The sequence below is a fragment of the Cryptomeria japonica genome, chromosome 9 (assembly GCF_030272615.1).
Source record: "Cryptomeria japonica chromosome 9, Sugi_1.0, whole genome shotgun sequence".
In the NCBI taxonomy this organism is placed as follows: domain Eukaryota; kingdom Viridiplantae; phylum Streptophyta; class Pinopsida; order Cupressales; family Cupressaceae; genus Cryptomeria; species Cryptomeria japonica.
In genome coordinates, this window is record NC_081413.1 from 418,035,615 (window position 1) to 418,055,428 (window position 19,814).

The window sequence follows — 19,814 nt, forward strand, 5'->3', positions numbered from 1 at the left end:
AAACTTGTTTTTGAAAATAGGTGTGATCAAGTCAAAAGTTCATGACTAAGCTTCAAGATTGTAAATTGAGAGCAAAATTGTGAGAAATGTCAAAATGTTGTCAATGTTGCAAGATATTGTCAATTTTGCAAAATGTTGTCAAAATTGTCAATATTGCAAAATGTTGTAAAATGTTGTCAAGGAAAGTTGTCAATGCTAAGGGTGAAAATGAGAAAAATTCCAAGAATGTCACACGAAGACAAGGAAAATTCTTTGTCCAGGTCGAATTTTTTGACCTTGACAGGAGAGGAAAATAGAGAAGATTTTGTGAAAAATCCTTGGCAACTTTACAAGGCACTCAATTGTTCTTGCACAACTCTAAATTGCGCTCAATGTAGTCCCTCTCTAACCTTGATATATGCCCACACTTGTCCTTGCAATACCTTAATTTGCATCGATACTTGTTCCTAACTGCCCCTCAAATGTGCCTTCAAGTGTCCTTGTCAAGTTGGGAGCCTCCATTAGTCCTTGAGCACTATGAAAAACCACCCTTGTTGTCCCTACATGAGGTGAAAATCTGCCCTTATTGTCCTTGCACAAGGTTAATACGCGCTGGAAAAATCCTTGGAATGTTGTTGACAGTCCTTGTCAAGGTGGAATTTGTGCCCACAAAGTCCTTTCATAGCCTCTAAATGCGCCTAAATATCCTTGGTCTGCCTTTAAGCCCGCCCAGCTGTCCCACACTGCCTTGAATTGGCACTCAGCAGTCCTTGACAAGATGAAAAATGAACTAAGCCCTATAGAACCATACTAGCCATATTGGATGTACACAAAGTGTGAGAATGAGCATTTTTGTACATTCCCAGTTATCAAACAAGGTTGCAACCAACTACTTCTCTTTTTCTACCAACATAAGGATGGAATACTAAAGATTTATCCATGTCACATCTACAAAATGTGAAACAAAGCTTGCTAGAAGTGACTAACGAACCTAGGATCCCAATCACATACATGTAGAGAGAAATCCAAAATCTACCTAAACATACTGGAAGAAAAGGTTGGTAGTTTCAAGTGTGTTGATGGTTTGCATGAATGCCACCATGATTGCCATCTTTCAAAAATGATCAACTACAACAAACACAGACCAATATTGATGTTTGGTCTTTAACAACCCAAATCAAAAACCCATGCTAATAGATTACCATGGCCTAGATGGAATTGGAAGTTGTGCATACACGTCTTCTTTGCAACTAGCTGCCTAGACAATGCTATAAAACGAATGAGTCTCGATGTGAGCCTTAATTTCTTTATGCATGTGTGACCAATAGAAATGTTGTTGAAGTGCGGCCAATCTTTAGGTGACTCCAAAATAATCGATTAGAGTAGTTTGACTGCCATGTAATTTTTTTGGAGTGCTAGATGAAAGACATAGGTGCCCAAGCTTGTAGAGAAGCTTGTTATACAAATAAAAATATTCAACATGTTGTACTTCAAAAAGAGAGTTGTAGTCTAGAGTGAATTCTCAATTTAAGAAATATGAAACCTAATCCATACTGTTGTGAGCTCAAGTGTTCACCACCATTAATCGCAAAGTGACTAGAGGTCAGCTCAAGCAATCAACTACTTAGCCGCTTACCTTCCCCTTCTTGTGCTTGAATACTAGGTAGAGTTAATAAATAGGTTATCCACTTCGTATCCTTAAAAATTCCAACTTATTTGTGTATGCCAAAACTAAAGAGATTTGTGATCAAATTGAAAGATGATCTCCTTACATAAAAGGGTCATTGCTTTGTGATTTGTAGAATTGTGTGAAGCTCCTTGAAGGTATTGTACCTTTGTGCAATGTCGTCAAATGTTTCCTATGGTATGCAACAAGATATCCATATTGAAAGACTACTACATCGATGGTAAATCCAATGCTTCAATTTCAATTTCAATTTCAACGCGTTGATAGATGATAGATTGTGAGGATGAGTGTAGCATAGATTCTAGCTTTGAAGTTTCCAAATGCTTGGCATTGCACAAGAATCCATCAAAATGCTAACTTAGTTCAAATGATTTCACTCATCAACCAAGAGCTATGAGATGATCCTAACATGAACAAATGAAAAAAGTCTTGCAGGTTCAAAAAAAATCATTGTGTCAACAAGGAATTGGCCAATATTGAACGATTTTGATCTTTTTTGTATACACAACAACTCCTCACAAGCAATGATGTACATCAAGTACCAGAACTAAGTAACACCAAAGGTGCACTTGCCTAAGTCAGCTTGTAACTTATGCATAGTTCCAAAACTTAGCCACTGATACCAAATAAAAATATAAACAAATCAATTGCCCTGGAACCTGCCACTAAGCTTACACAGCTCCAACTTATGTACTCACAACATATACTCATGAAGTCCATTTGTCAAACCAGCCCAATGTAGTAAAAACACTAGATAAAGCCCATACAAAACGAAAACAATAATATTAGACCTATAAAAACCCAATTTAACCTCCATTTTCTCTTACACAACATTTGAACTCTATTTTGAGCAACTAAAAGTGATTTTAGGAAGTTTTTGTTCCAAGTATAATTTTCCAAGCTTTCCAAATTCTTCATTAACATGTTTTTTCATTTTTCACATGCATTGAAATTAGAATTTATGTATTTAAAAATGTTATCTTTTAAATTGATGTGGATTTTATGTATTTAAAATGCTTTTTTTTTCTAAATTGTTCATTTATGTTTCACATGCATGTGATTTAGTGTAGGGTTTATGCATTAAAATGTTTTTTTGTATTTAAAAAGCTACAATTTTTTTTCAATGTTAGATTTGTAGCAATTAAATATGCTATTCTTATTTTTTCAGTGTGAAGGTTTGCACTTTGCATCCAATGGCATCAAAAAGTGGAAGTTGAAGTGTTTGTTGAAAGGATGCCACTTGGAAGCATGGCATACCAAGACCAACCACAAGAATTGTCATTTACATCTATTGTTGGTAGAAAACGAATGCAAACAGCTATCAACTCAATTACCAACTTCCACACAAAACCAGCTGCAACATGAAATCGTGTTTGAACATAACGCTAGAGGTTGAACAAGAGATATATGTGTCCCTCACATTGACAAACCATAGAAAAACAGGAGAGGATAAGGACAATTGCAACCATTTTGCCACAACAATCAAAGATAGATATGACAAAAAATATCGGCTCCAACTATGGTCCATGGAATTACAATATATCTACTTAATCAAGTTCTAGTATTTTTTTGTTCCATCAACATGCCAAGATCACAGTCTTTGCTTGAAGGTACAACTTGGAACAAGGAAAAGCATGAGGAAGCAAACACAAGATATGCCAATTTTTGGTACCACAACTTTCCTTTCAGCATAGTAAAACAGCCATAATTGGGAGAATTTCGTTATGGCCTCCCTAGTTGCAAGGAAAGGGTACAAGTGGGTCATTGCTCCATAAGGTAGTGGGAAATGCAAAGACAACTATAAAAGCAAAGGAAGCATTGGTGCACTTGTTGATACACCATATTATTTGATGGGCAAACAGATGGAAGAAATCACACACTCATCACCTAATACTCACGAGCTAAGTCACCAGGTTCGAATTTGAATTCGAAGTTCGACAGCTTTGAAATTCGAATGAAGTTCGATGCGGAAAAAATTCAAAATGTATAAAATTCGAATTAAATTCGCCATATGTAATTTTTTAAAAAAATTTTAATAAATATATGTAATATATCTATAAATTTGCGTAAATAGTTTAACATTGATAAATAGATTTGAAATAATTACAAAAAGATGACACATTTATAAAATATAAACCGTAGGAAACATATGCTTTCACTATTGCAAAGATGTTCTTTTGTCAAAAAGGTACAATAACAGTCAAAAACTTTAGAACTTTAAAATAACTCTAAGTCATCAAGAGCACTTGGCTGGGATGCCAAATCATCATCATCTGTATCACTACTCAGTTCATCATCTGCAAAGTCAAGCTCATCTACATCTGGCATTGCTATGCCTTCAAGAGTTTGTTGTAAAGAAGTGTTCTTTGCTGATTTGTTCATCAGCAATTTCAAATTGCTGCGAACATAGACAAGATCTCCCAACTTTCCAGTCAGCAATTTGTTCCTCTTTTTGGAATGGATGTGGTCAAAGCAACTCCAGTTCCTCTCACAAGCTGATGAACTTGCTCCCTGACTCAAAATTCGAATAGCAAACTCTTGCAGTTCAGGAGCTGATGATCCATAAGAGATCCACCATCTATATCCAGACATACGTGGCGAGTCATATTTGGCTTCTGCCCCTCCAAACATCCCTTCTCCTCTCTTGTATTGCCAACTTTGATCTCTGATTAGTGCTACAATTTCTGGATTTGGTACATACCTGCTAATGGCTTGGTAAAGCCCTGCCATGATTTCATTATCACCCCTTCTATCAATAGAAAACAACTTAGGCTCCAAAAAGCAAGCTGCTGCATGTAAAGGTGTGTGCATCATTTTCCATTTGCAATCAACTGTCTCCCATATCTGCATATATTCTGCTTCTTCATTATTTAGTGTTTTTTGAATAGATTCCTTACACCGGTCCATGCTTTCATAAAGCATGCCAAGGCAAGGAGTGTCACCATCAACCATACGAAGCACGTCAACAATTGGTTCACATACAAGCAAGACTTTTGCTGCACTTTCCCAGAAATTGCTGTTTAGGATGATTTGCTCTATGTTCTTCCCCTTGGGGCCTTTAGAAAGCACTGAACTTTCCCACTGATTGGAACATATAACAGACCTCAAAGCTGCTTTTTCTTCAACCACTCTTTTCAAAGTGATATAATATGAAGCAAATCTTGTTTCACAAGGCCTCAACAATTCCTTTGATGCATGCTGCCTATAAATACTCAATGTGAGACGATGGTTCCGTATGAAATTTGCAATTGCTCTCCCTCTATGAATAGCTTCATTTACCCATGGGAATTTAGCCAAGTCATGAAGCAACAAATCGAGACAATGGGCTGCACATGGGCTCCAATATATCTATGGGTGCTTCTCTACAATCAGCCTCCCAGCTCCCACACAATTTGCTGCACTATCAGTTACCACTTGAACCACATTTTCCATCCCTACTTCAAGAATGGCTTCCTCTAATATTTGAAAAATATACTCTGAAGTTTTTTTGTGGTTCATGGTGTCAATGACTTTCAAAAACACAACACATTCAGGACAAGACACCAAAACATTAATCAATGGCCTTTGACACATATCTGACCATCCATCACTCAATATAGTGCAACCTGTTTCCTTCCAAGTGGCTTTGACATCAGCTAATTTTTCAGTCACTCTATCGTTTGACCTCTGCAAAAGAGTTGTCCTGATAGCCTCTGAACCTGGGGGTGTGTACCCTTTGCCAAACTCTGCAATTTTCTGAACTGCATTGCGGAAATGAGAATTTCTCGCAACATTGAATGAAATAGCACTTGTGTAAAACAAATCAGCAACTACATCATCCACCTGTTGTTTCTCTACTGGTTTCCAAAAGTTGTTCAGTGTTCCACTCTGTTTTGGTACACTCGCCACTTCGGATTGCACAGAAGAGGAAGACATGGCAGATGTGAATCTAGATATATCTCCTTCAATTCTCTGTTTCTTTTGTGCCTTCTTAATTTTGCCTACCGTTGAAGAAGCCAACTCTTTCTCTAGAATAGCTTTAAGTTCTGGAGTCGCACCTATGAATGCTTGAACAACTCCACCTGGACCCCCTGTATTAGCAAGGAAGTGGTCCCTAAGCCTTGTTAAAGTTCCAATAATATTTGCCTGACATATGTTACATTTGATGTGAGTTCCATTTCGGGTCACATGCTTCCATGCCTCAGAAGTTGATTTGGGAGGAGCCATTAAATGAAAATCTGCATGTTTGGAAAGAAAAATTAAAAAACACACTACTTTTATTTCAACCTTTTAAAAATATATAATAAAAATATATAATATTAAACAATATAATAAAAAACCATTAATATAAAATTATAAATTATATAATAATAATATTAAACAACATTATAAATTTACAAATAAACATTATAAAGTATAAACTATTAATTAACCTAAAAAAATATTAAATAAACAACATTATTAAATAATAATAAACCTAAAAAAATATTAAATAAACAACATTATAAATTTATAAACATTTAATAAACAATATTATAAACATTATAAATAAATAATAAACCTAAAAAAATATTAAATAAACAACATTATTAAATAAATAATAATAAAATTTATAATAAACATTATTAAATTGTTTATAAAAATATTAAACCTAAAAAAAATTAAAAAAATATAAAAATATATAATATAATATTACAAAATATTAATATAAAATCATAAATTTTTAAACATTAACTTTATAAACAAAAAAAAATAATAATAAACTTAAAAAAAATGGCGGCCTACCTGTGCAGGTCGCGGACTGGTCGCGGACGTGCCGATGCTTGCCGGTGGCGTCGCGGGCTGGTGGCGTCGCGGGCTGGTGGCGTCGCGGACTGCAGGTGGCATCGCGGACTGCAGGTGGCGATGCGAGCTGGTGGCGACGCGGACTGGTGATGGCGTCACCGACTCCTGCGGCCGAGCAACTCCTACGGCCGGGCAAACAAGGGTTCTTTGGCAACTCGCGTGGCGGTCGGGCAGAGTGGGCTCTGTTAGCAACTCGCGAGGGTGTGATTGCAACTCCTGCGGCCGCACTTTTATAAAATCCGCGAGAAAACCCTAAAACGCAAACCCAAAAAAATAAAAAACACTTTAACAAACCCTACTTTTTTTTTCGAATTTAATCGATTTTTTGCATAGTTTTTCAAGTTCGCCGAATTTCGAACTTCAAGGTTCAAATTCGGTCGAACCTGGTGACTTAGCTCACGAGTCAAAATGGCTCCCAAAATGCAAAGAAAAACTTGGTTGCATTGCAATAAGTTTATCCATCTGAAAAAAAAAAAAAGACACCTCATGTTTTCATCATTTTTCAAATCTGTTTTTTTGGAGCATTCAAATTAGTCTTTTTCAAGCATTTGAGCATGTGCCATGAAGGTTCATGTGGCCTCCAAGGCCTTAATTTGGACTTGGTAATGTGGGCTCCACCACTCAACCCCACTTTGTATGACAACAAAGGAATCTGTAAGGAGTGAAGCCCACATACCCCCATTCCACAATTAACATATCCAACAAAAGAAAAACTGGTCTATGACATGTATTGAACTCTGATTTTGATCTATGAAGGAAACAGTAATATGTCCCTAGATTTCGTAGTACACATGTTTTGTGAAAAAAAATTACAAATTTATGCATTTTTTAATACGTGAAAACTTTGCCAAGTTTTTGCCTAGTCTTGAGTGATCAAAAAGTTTAAGCATAATAATGTTCTTATGCAGAATTTAATAGCAATATTAATATAGACTGCAATATGTATGACAGTCATACTTAATTTCATATACATTCATAATATATTAGAAGTTAGTGTACTCAGAGCCCTAATACTGAATCATTTCTATTGCCCCCCCCATAAGGAGAGGCGTGGTATTGTTAGGGAGAGGCGGAGTAAATCCATCCCAAATTAGGTAAGCCCCAAGGGTGGTCTGGATGGATGTTCCTGAAATCTGGGACCAATTAGGGAGGTGACGTCATTGCGCCCTGGACAAGTAAATCTCAATCCAAAGTTGAGGATTAGAAAAGAAGTAAGAATTGAGGCTTGAATATAGCCACTATCAATTGTATTATGAATAAATATGGTTATCTAGTTTAATAATTTAATTTAATGGGTGTTGATTATTGGGAAATTGCCTGCCTCCTATTAGGGGACATTACAATTGGTATCAGAGCTTTTATCTTGCCATCTTGTGAAAGATAAGTTAATGTAGCATAGCCAAAGGGCACAAAGAGCCTTAGAAAGGGAAAGAAAGAAACTAGTAGCAAACTCTAACCCCAATCAAAACAATAACATGGATGAACCAATGGGAGTTGAGTTGAAAACATTCATGGAGATGACAACAAAAGCATTAATGGATCAGAATGAAAGAACAACCCAAGTACTTCTACAGACCTTACAAAACATGGGTAATTCAATTAATAATCATTTGTTTTCCCAAGGAAGGGAGTTGTTTTAGGAAGTTTTCTATAAAATAGGATATGAGAATTCTATAAATATATAATAGTTTATTGAATTAGAATAGAAGGATATAGAGTATTATGTCTGTAAATTTTCTTCAATTGCTTTCAAGAGATTATACATATCACAGCTTGAGCACTTAGAGATGTTTGTAGAAGGAGATGCTACATGCTTTCGAGAGATCATACTTATCACAGCTTGAGCACTTAGAGAAGTTTGTAGAAGGAGATGCTACATGTTTTAGTTTGCAGGTTCTCTCTTGGTCTTCTTCTTCTTCCTAGATATTTCCATTCATATAAAATTGGAGTTGAGGTCTGTGTGGAGCTATGGTGAATCACTATGTTTGTGGTCATGTGTTGTTCTTGTTCTTTATTATTCATTGGTAACAACATGGAGACTCCTTGATCTCTTTCTTTTATTGAGTATAGATAACTCATGAGCGCTATGGAGACTAGTGGTAAGAGTTGTATTGCAGTAGATTTGTTTGCAGGTTTTGCATATCTTTGTGGATATTCCTCAATGCTACATGATATTGATTACACCTTCTATGTGATGCTATTGGTAGATCTTTGGATGCCTTGATTATTTTTTCTAATTTGGCATTATCCATGCAGTGGGAGTTCCAAGATAGTGAGAACACTTGTGATTGCGGATTCAGTTGGGTAAGTTGATGGCATGAGGTTTAGTTGTTATGAAGAGTATCTTGGTTTTAGGGTGCTGATAGTTGAATGTGTTAGCAACTAGTTGTGGTTGCTATTATAGCTACAATGATTATTTCTTGACAATTATTGATGCTACAGTTAGTGTGACATCTCTTTGGATAGGATCTTAACTTTTGTGCATTGGCATGATTGAGGATAAGAGGATTCATATTTGAGATGGTGATCACCTTGATTGTTGTTGCAGATGATGGATCACCTGAAGCGCTTAGATTTCTTGATGGTACATGTTGGCTATAGGAATCGTTTCCTCGATGTATGAGTTTACTTTTACCCCTTATGTAACGTATACAACAAATGGTAGAATGTTGGAAAAGGTGTGTGGTTCACTTTGCATAATGTTATAATGTAAAATTAATATTATTTGTGGTGCACCTAGGGGATCTAGGGATTCATGCATCACATAGGTTAGACATTCTTGAGCCCACTTTGTGTGTTGTATGTAACTTTGGGATAAATATTTAATGTGTTTGCTTGCACATTAGAAAAAAATTTAATATCTAGGAAAACTTAGTACCAAAAGTAAAATGAGTGGGGAAATGGTTTTGTAAGCTTATAATATTAGCCACATAGTTTATGTAATACCACTTAGTGGTTTTGTGAAATCTTATTTCTTTAAAAGCAAGCACACGAATTGTTATTCAGTTTGCTAGGTTGAGCATCTCCTGTAGGCTGCACATATGAGGAGAGGAAGCATAAATTGGAATGGGTGGTTACATGTTTCTCATTTGCTTGTTCACATTGAGTGTCTAGAGAGCTTGATGTTTCAGATAAATTCATTGAGACTCTATATATGTACTGCAATCTTTGTTCATAAAATAATACATGGAGTGTGGATGCTTTTGGAAGCTGGGTTTTCCCCTTTTGAGGATTTTCTCAAGGTATATCTTGTGTCATCTTGATGGTATGTTTGTCTATTCTTTTGCATATGGATTTTGAATAATTGTTTGCATGATTTTCTCTCTTGGGGTTATGTGGAAATAATTCTATATGGATGCAAATTTCCTTTCACATCATGGGTGTCAAACTTGTGAATACTAACCATTATCTCCCATCACTTTGTCTTTCCTTCAAGCAAGAGCTTTCGGTTGAGCATTCACCTATGGTTTAGGTAAAGACTATCTACTACAAGTTTGTTACATAGTGCTATTTTGACCATAGCCTTGAGGTTTGCTATTGTGCAAAGGACCAAACAAGTCTAGTCCTTTCTACTAATATTGTATTGCTCCTCAATATTGATGCCAAGTCAATAGGCTTGCTCCAACATCTCATTATGCAAAAATTCATTGTGATTTTGATTTAGTGGTGAAAATTTTTCATGTATTACAAGACTTTATAAAGGCCTATTTCAAAAAGAATTGTACCTGCTAGAATTTAGAGAGTTTGTTTGTATAGTCTTCCATAGACCAATTCTTTTGTTTCAACAACTAGAATCTGTTGTACACATCACGATAGGGCTTGAAAGGAAAGTATTCGTCCTAGACATACCACTTGTAAAATTGGAACGTGTGAATAGGACCGAATTCACTTTCTTGCTTCACAATGTAAGAATTCCACAAAAAAAAAAGCATTTGCTTGGACATCTTTAAGGTTGTTGAGGTGATATTTCAACATATGTGAACTTATTGATGATCTAAAACATCTCCAAATTTCAAATTCAATCATCCAATGTTTTGGAATTAATTTCACCTTGGAGCATTGGGATGTCAAGATTGATTCATACCATAAACAAAATCCAATGCTAGAATGATGAATTGAAAGTAGCAAATGATGTTTTGGGATTCAATTGAAGGATTAAGTCCCAAAATTGTAAAAAAAAATAGCTCCTCTTTGCTAATCCAAAGCTTCTTCGCTATGCTTATGCACTTCTTTGGAAATAGTTTTCTTTGCATTGTTGAACATCTTGACCTATTGTCCACACTCTTCTAGACATTGAGAACAGAACCAAGTTCTATACCTTCTTTGCAACAAAAAGAACAAGTAGTCATATTAGGACAAGAAAGAATTTTACATGATCTAACTCACAGGATATAAGACTACATGTATAGAATTATTCTAATATCACTGATTGCTGTTGAGCCCAAGAGTTTGGACAAAGGGAAATTTACAAACTAACTGATAGATGCATATGGAAATACAAATTAGTCTACAATATATATTGATCATGCAATGGAAATACAACAACAAATTTGGATGCACCATTACATCTTAAGAAAGGATGGAGGATTTGCACAAAGGGAAATTTACAAACTAACTAATAGATGCATAAGGAAATACAAATTAGTCTACAATTTATATTGATCATGCAATGGAAATACAACAACGAATTTGGATGCACCATTACATGTTCAGGAAGGATGGAGGATAGCATATATAGCTCTTTTATTCATCATGAACCAAATGTTATACATATGTAACACATGTTAGACTTAGAAGCCAAAACCATGTATTCCCATGGGCCGGATCCAAAGATGGATTGTTCAATGCTGAGAATGTATTACAGAAGACGGAGTTTGTAACATGTCCAAAACCACAAAGATTGAGTGGACTAACATCTCAGATATAGAATCTTCAATCTATTAAAAGACAATTCAGTTCCAAGAATGATTGATACACCAATCATTTTACTTGCTTGAACCATATTTTGTCATAAAAGATAAAGTCTCATGTGACTAGCCTACTCTAAACAAGTATACTCCATTGGTGTCTGCCTTTGACTTCTTGTGCACATAACAATCGGCAAAATGACATACCCTTCACAATGTTACCACTACATGTAATATTTGGCAAATCTCACAAGGAGGCTGCAAATCACACAAGGGTGTGCTGAAATCAACTTTCCACCTCATTACATCAATAGACATAACTTTTTGCAATAAACTTATCCATATCAGAGTTCAACTAGGCTATAAACTGAAGAGGGATGTTCTTGCAATTTTCTCTAAACCCTAATTGCTTTGAAAATGGCATAATGTGCCTAAGTTACAAATATTTCTCAATGAAAGAAATATGAATCTAACGGTTGACAATGTTGGTTTTGGCCCTTGCAGTCTGTCATCAAAATATCTCTGGCAAAGTTGGATTATAAGATGGTCAATGCATGGTCTTGGAGACCGTAGATAAACTTACAGGGTTGTTATTAAGATGGCACTAAAGCTAAGGAATCCACCTTCATCAGAAAAACCAGATACAGCTATATTATCTTTCCTTTTCTTGTACAAGATTTCAAGATTCTGGCTTTGTAGCTTGTTTATCAGCTTCTAATGGTCTTTAGAGAATGTAGCCTACATCATGAATGTTGTATGAAATGATCTGTTTAAAAGAAGCTTTGGCACAGTCGGAGATGGTCCCATTGGTGACTACATAAACCAGCATTTATTGTTTATGTGGTCAAGCATTGTTCTCAAACATTTTATTACATGCTCTCAGAGGGAATATGTCTTTCTTGTTGGGACAACAATGCACAAATACTAGAACCAAAAGTTAAAACAATCATACACAATGATGATGGGCATGGAAAAGTCAAATACCTACCCTACAAAGGTAAAGTGAAGTCCAGCAATGACATCATCAAGAGTCTTAAAGGCAAACACTTTTCTTTTTGCAGTGATATTTACAATAAACAAAATAGTCAAAAATAATTACCGCTCTGGAGGTCTCTGAGATTTCCAGTGTGTTCATTATGGGGTACAGTAATAGTCGTTATTAAACACGATTAAAAAGCAACAAATTCAATTTCACTAAGGCTTGCAATAAAAATTAAAATTGTTGAGAATGGCGCAAAAGAAATCAATTGTATCTATGTCTCCTCCAATTTGAATGAAGTAAAAAGGCATAATTTTAATGGATCACATTTTTGGCTAAGAAATGTCCATACTTAGCCCCTGCTATCCCAATCCTGGAAACTCTGTGGAATGTAACTTAGAAACAGAATATGACTGAGGAAGATCAACTTAATATAAAACAAGAATTTAAAAAACAATATAGAAAAATAAAAAATTCAATAAAAGTCAAGCTTCACATTTACCAGTATGGTGACTAGACGACCAGTAGCAATAGCCACCAGATTCTCCTCTGACCATACAGTTGAATTTGGATAGCATGTTGATGCCACAAGAGGTGCAACTTGAAAATGTGATGTCATTTTATTCACAACCTGCATCTCATTTAAGTCAATCATATAAGTACTGTGAAAACATAATAATTTCATGAACATTTTCAGTTAAAGTTTTACATGATTCTTAAACTTTCTATTATATCCTCCTTTGCTGAACAATTTCAATTAGAGTTTTACATGATTCTTATACTTTCTATTATATCCTCCTTTGCTGAACAGTCACCTTATTACCAAGTTAAAACACGACCTAAACTTCTTTAATTTCATTGACAAAACCCCTGCATGTATCACTTAAACGGGATACTTTACTTTGCTTGGCATAATGCATCTATGTCACGACATTGTCGTAGAGCTAAGGGTATGGAAGCTCACCAGGCTTTGAACCTGGGTCATCACTGCTATGAGGGCTCCTACGTATTACTCTGTCAACACCTGACAGACTATGACCTATACTATTTTATCATAGCTCCTTGTCCTATTCTCTTCTATTTTCTTATAACCCAAGCAATAATGTCCTACCTTATCCTATTCTTTGTATTTTTATTATCATTGATATAACAAAGCATGTAAACCACCATGACATACAATATTTGCAACGCCAAAGAAATGAATAATGCCGCTATAAATACTTCCTATTAAGCTAAGACAGAAACCAAATAAAGCTTACAGAGTTTATTTGTATAAGTTTGCACCATACAAGCAAAAACCTAATTGTATTAAAATACGAAATAAACTCAACGATTAACTAAATTGGACGAAATTAACCCAATGGTCAAATCATATTGCAATGAACATATCTAATATAGGTATATATGGGCTAAATCCAAATAACTTTCTCAAATCACATAAGTTTCAGCTATTTCCCCAAGGAGAGTTGAAGCTCCATTCCCTCAATGCTGAAATGCATGAGCAAACATATATGTTCAGACAATCTAAACTCAAGACTGAGTTCAAGAAAATATCAAATTAAAAACTTCAATCCTTCACAAACCATATTATTTTCCAACAATTGACCAAAAGTTTTTAAAAAATCGACGATTCTAACCACGCATTGTAGTTAATTAAAACATTGCATTTCTCATTTAAAAAAATAAACGTTCACCATGTGTTAAAGACCCTTCCTCTTGAACCTCCCAAACAGCGCATGAACCCTTCAAATAGGATTCCATTAAGACAACCAAAACAACATCCATCAGCACAACTAAATAGCAGAGCTTAAAGCACAACCAAAACAGCTGAACTTTTTTTGTCCTTAATTGAAAAATGTAGAGCCAAAATAAAAGAAATGTAAAATTACTGTTGTTAAAAGTAATGTGAGTTGAAACAGAAGCTATAGTGGACAAAATAGAAGTAAAATTGATGGTGTAATTGACAGAACTTCATATCTGTGTCTTTCATTGTAAATTATGCAAAAGCTGGCACTCATACGAAGACAGTTCAAGTCCCAGGAACCCTTTCACAATTTTACATATATGCATTGTTTTTTTTATTTTGTAGAATATGGGATCCGTCGTCAAGCTTTCAATTATTTCATAGGGTTTTCACGTCCACCCCTTGCAAGTTATTAAGACATTTGACAAATTCAACAAATATAGTAGACCCTAAGGTTTTTAACATCCATAAGGTTAAAGACAGTTTAGTAGATAATTGATTTATTTAACTTTCTATTATATCATCCTTTGTTGAACAGTCACCTTATCACCAAGTTAAAACACAACCTAAATTTCTTTAATCTCATTGACAAAACTCCTATATGTATCACTTAAACGGGATACTTTACTTTGTTTAACATAATGCACCTATGTCACGACATTGTCGTGGAGCCAAGGGTATGGAAGCTCACTAGGCTTTGAACCTGGGTCATCACTGATTCACTGATATGAGGGCTCCTACATATTACTCTGCCACCACTTGACAGACTATGACCTGTACTATTTTATCATAGCTCCTTGTCCTATGCTCTTCTATTTTCTTATAGCGCATGCATCAATGTCCTGCCTTATCCTATTTTTTGTATTTTTCTTATCATTCATTTAACAAAGCATGTAAACCACCATGACATACAATATTTGCATGCCCAAAGAAACGAATACTGTCACTATAAATACTTCCTATTAAGCTAAGAACAAAAACCAAGTAAAGCTTACAGAGTTTATTTGTATAAGATCACACCATACGAGCAGAAACCCAATTGTATTAAAATACGAAATAAACTCAACAATGAACTAAATTAGATGAATTTAACCCAATGGTCAAATCATATTGCAATGAACATATCTATTATAGGAATATATGGGCAAAATCCATATAAATTTCTCAAATCACATAGGTTTCAACTATTTCCCCAAGGAGAGTTGAAGCTCCATTCCCTCAATGCTGAAGTGCATGAGCAAACATATATGTTCAGACAATCTAAACTCAAGACTAAGTTCAAGAAAATATCAAATTAAAAACTTCAATCCTTCACAAACCATATTGATTTCCAATAATTGACCAAAAGGTTTAAAAAATCGACAATTCTAATCACACATCATGATTAAATTATTAATTAAAACATTGCATTTTTTATTTTCAAAAATAAATGTTTACCATGTGTTAAAGAGCCTTCCTCTTGAACCACATAAACAACACATGAACCCTTCAAATAGGATTCCATTAAGACAACCAAAACAACATCCATCAGTGGTGTAGGGGCACCAAGGTCCTTTTGAGTCAATAATGTACTTAGGGGTTTCATTTTGAGTTTTGTGTTTCTCCCTATGTAATAAGGTCCTTCAGGACCATTTTTGATATATTTGGGCCATATAGGGTCCACTGGTCTAGTTCTGTCCATATTGTCAAAAAGATGTAGAAGTGCAATGATACATTATGTCTTTATGATGTATTTGGGAGAACCAACAGTCATAAATTCAAAAGTTGGTTATAAACGCTGGTTCCCAAGTTGGTTGTATGCCAAACATATATGTATCTGCTCCTCAGACTCGAGGTGGTTGTTGTTGAAGAGATTTGGAGGAGAAATAATAAAAAAAAGCTTTGTTTCCTGCTCTTTTTCCTGTTTTTGCTCTGTTGCAGCGTGAATCACATGCATGTACAAACAAGTTGCATTCTCAGACTAAATGCATTTGAAATTACTTTGCGTCTTATTTCATTTGGCACCAGTTTCATCCATTTTAACAAAGTTTTGAGCATTTTGTAGGCGGTTTTTTTAAAACTGTCCAGAAACCCTAGTTCCAAGGGTTTGGAGAGAAAAATGTGAATAAAACCTCCATTCCACCTTTGTGGATTGCCAAAACTGGTGGGCTGGAAGGGCTAGGGGCACTACAGATGGGTTTTGAAGCATTTTTGCAGGAAGTGGAGTTTGGAGCACTTTTGAGGCAAAATTAGCCTAACATCTCTGTGTTAGGCTTAGTGAGCATAGGTAGAAGTGAGGATTTGTTGTTTGACACTTGGAGAGTGCAAGTAGGTGTTGAAACCTGCATAATAGGACCCCATGGGATGTGTCTAAACCTAAAGAAGTTGAATTTGGAAGTCTGGCATTTGAGTTGTTGACACTTGCTTTGGAAACCGATACCAAGTTTGTGCCCAAACTAGTCTAAGAGACCTAGTGAGGAAGATAGGTGAGTTGGGAGAAAGATCTCCATTTAAGGGTCACATGTGCCTCTGTAGGTGATTGATTCAAGTTGTTTTGTGAATTGGGTGACCTACTCTGCATCAATCAGCACAACAAAATAGCAGAGTTTAAAGTAGAAGTGAAATGGCTAAGCTTTTTTTGTCCTTAAACAAAAAATGTAAAGCCAAAATAAAAGAAACGTAAAATTAAGTTGTTAAAAGTAATGTGAGTTGAAACAAAAGTTACAATGGAAAAAATTGAAGTAAAATTGATGGTGTAATTGACATAACTTCAAATCTATGTCTTCCTTTGTAAATTATGCAAAGGACCTGGCACTTGAATACAGAGACAGTCTGAGTCCCCAGAACCCTTTCACAATTTTAGTGACATATATGCATTGTTTTTTTTATTTCGTAGAATATGGGATCCATCATCGAGTTTTCAATTATTTCATAGGGTTTTCACGTCGGGCCCTCGTGGGTTATTAAGACATTTGACAAATTCAATGAATAGTATTAATTTTACATTATAACATAATGGAAGGTGAACCACACACCTTTTCCGACATTCTACCATTTGTTGTATACTTTACATAAGGGGTAAAAGTAAACTCATACTTCGAGGAAATGATCCCTATAGCCAGCATGTACCATCAAAAAATCTAAGTGCTTCATGTGCTCCATCAAGATATTTGTAACAACAATCAAGGTGATCACCATCTCAAATATGAATCCTCTTATCCTCAATCATCCCAATGCACAAAAGTTAAGATTCTATCCAAAGAGATGTCACACTAACTATAGCATAGAAGCATATGTCTTGCCCCAAATTGATATCGAAACACAAATACTAAATCCAATGATAACAAATATGCATCAATAATAGTCAAGAAATAATCACCATAGCTATAACAGCAACCACAACTAGTTGCTAGCACATTCAACTATCTGCACCCTAAAACCAAGATATACTCTTCATAACAACTAAACCTCATGCCATCAACTTACCCAACCGAATCCGCAATCCCAAGTCCTCTCACTATCTTGGAATTCCCACTACATGGGTAATGCCAAATTTGAAAAAATAATCGAGGCATCCAGAGATCTACCAATAGCACCACATAGAAGGTGTGATCAATATCATGTAGCATTGAGGAATATCCACAAAGATATGCAAAACCTGCAAACAAATCTACTGCAATAAAACTCTCACCACTAGTCTCCATAGCTCTCATGAGTTATCCATACTCAATAAAAGAAAGAGATCAAGGAGTCTCCATGTTGTTACCAGTGAATAATAATGAACAAGAACAACACATGACCACAAACATAGTGATTCACCATAGCTTCACACAACACCTCAACTCCAATTTTATATGAATGCAAACATCTAGGAAGAAGAAGAAGACCAAGAGAGAACCTGCAAAGTAGAACATGTAGCATGTAGCATCTCAAGAAGAAGAACTCCAATTTCATATGAATCCATATGAACTGTACCTCAAGAAATTCCTCACATATAACGTTAAACACCTGGGCAGCTCCATAACTTTCATAACTGGATCAAAAATATTCTCTATCATTGTCCACTATACCATTGAGGAATGCCCAAAAAAGATTCCATTGATGGGTTGCAGGAATTGAAATACTCTCATCCTTCCATCAAACATACTCCTCTGTAGGCCTGCTGACAGAAACTCAATGGGAGGACAACATTTTGCGTTGAAACGGACTAAAACCCTTTCTGTTTCTAATCAGTGTCTCTCGATGTATGGTGACATTTCTTTAATTGTTGCATCATTTAAAAATAGATATCACTGGTTTTTCAAAATCTGTTCCGTTTTCTCACTTTTAACACTCCGTAGCTCATTAAATGTTTTGATTTTCATAAAATATCAGTCTTCTTTATTTATTATTTTTTAAGTTGTTTATTATAGAATCAATATTATTTTTAAAGTTGATTACAAGTAGTTAAATATATTAAATATTGTTTTAAAATATTTGAGAAATATCAATTTACAATTATTCTATTTACTTCAAAATTGTTTCATTTATTATATATTCTATAAATTTAATGTACAATTTATTTTGAAAATATTATATTTATTATTAAATTTAATATTTTATCATGTAAGTAACTATCAACTTAAGAAAAAATGTTGAAAAATATTTTTAATATATTAAACTAAAGAGTTTCTTTCATTCAATTTTAATATTAATTTTGATTGTTAAATTGTAGGATCCTTCAATCATAAAATCTTCTTATTAACCCTTCGTATTTTGTTGTCTTCATAACGATGGACCAAATGAAAAATAAATTTGATGGCTCAAAGGCAGTATGCATTTTTACCCTCCAAAAATTAATCATAATTTTTTTAAGTATAGCTTTTTTATAGACCAAAATTCTTAAAGGATTATATTTACTATACAATATGCAATCTGGAAAATAATTGATGAAAACTTCATAAAGACCGAAAATTTCATACGGTCTAGATTTTGCACACAAATTTTATGAATATTAATAATATAGGATGATATAATCATAATGTCGTATAAATTAATATATAGTAATATCAAAACAATTATATAATAAGAATAATGTTATATTTAATAATATTATCAATAAAAAGAAAATTGTTAAAATTTTTAATTTTTTTGAAAATTTGAATAGAAAATTTATTAAATTATTTTATTGTAATATGTAGATAGACTTAGTTTACTGTTAGTGTTAGTGTTAGCAATAAGATTCCATTAGAATTGGAGTTGGTGTTCCTATGATTTAAATTAGGGTTAGATATACTCTTGGGTGTAGTATTATGATTAAAGTCAATGTGTGTTACATTATGTTTGGAATGTAATTAAGGTTAAAGTTAATGTGTGCTATGTAATTAAGGATATGGTATTATCTGCAAATTGTAACTATAACCCTAATGGTAACAATGAAGACATATCAATGATCAAAGATCAAATCTATTTGCTGTATGCAATGAAGGATGCTAGGGAACTTATAAGGAAGATCTCAATTGTTGATTAATGTTTACTATGACATACTATAAATTAGGAGGGAGTTCCAATTCCTTCCATGTTTCCTAAAACCACTAAGCTTTCAGCAGAACCAAAGACTGTTGAAAAGGGGAGGTGTGAATCATAAGAGAACAGTTCACTTCATCAATCAAGTAATGAATAGAAAACAAATAGCAGTTTTTCCAGTTACAAAATTGCTAGTTAAAACATGACTGC

At 34.5% G+C, this 19,814-nt stretch overlaps 1 pseudogene; it reads right to left on the reverse strand.

The window, feature by feature from the left end:
• The window catches only part of LOC131074178 (uncharacterized), a 145,204-nt pseudogene that overhangs the window by 122,695 nt on the left and 2,695 nt on the right, over nucleotides 1-19,814 (reverse strand).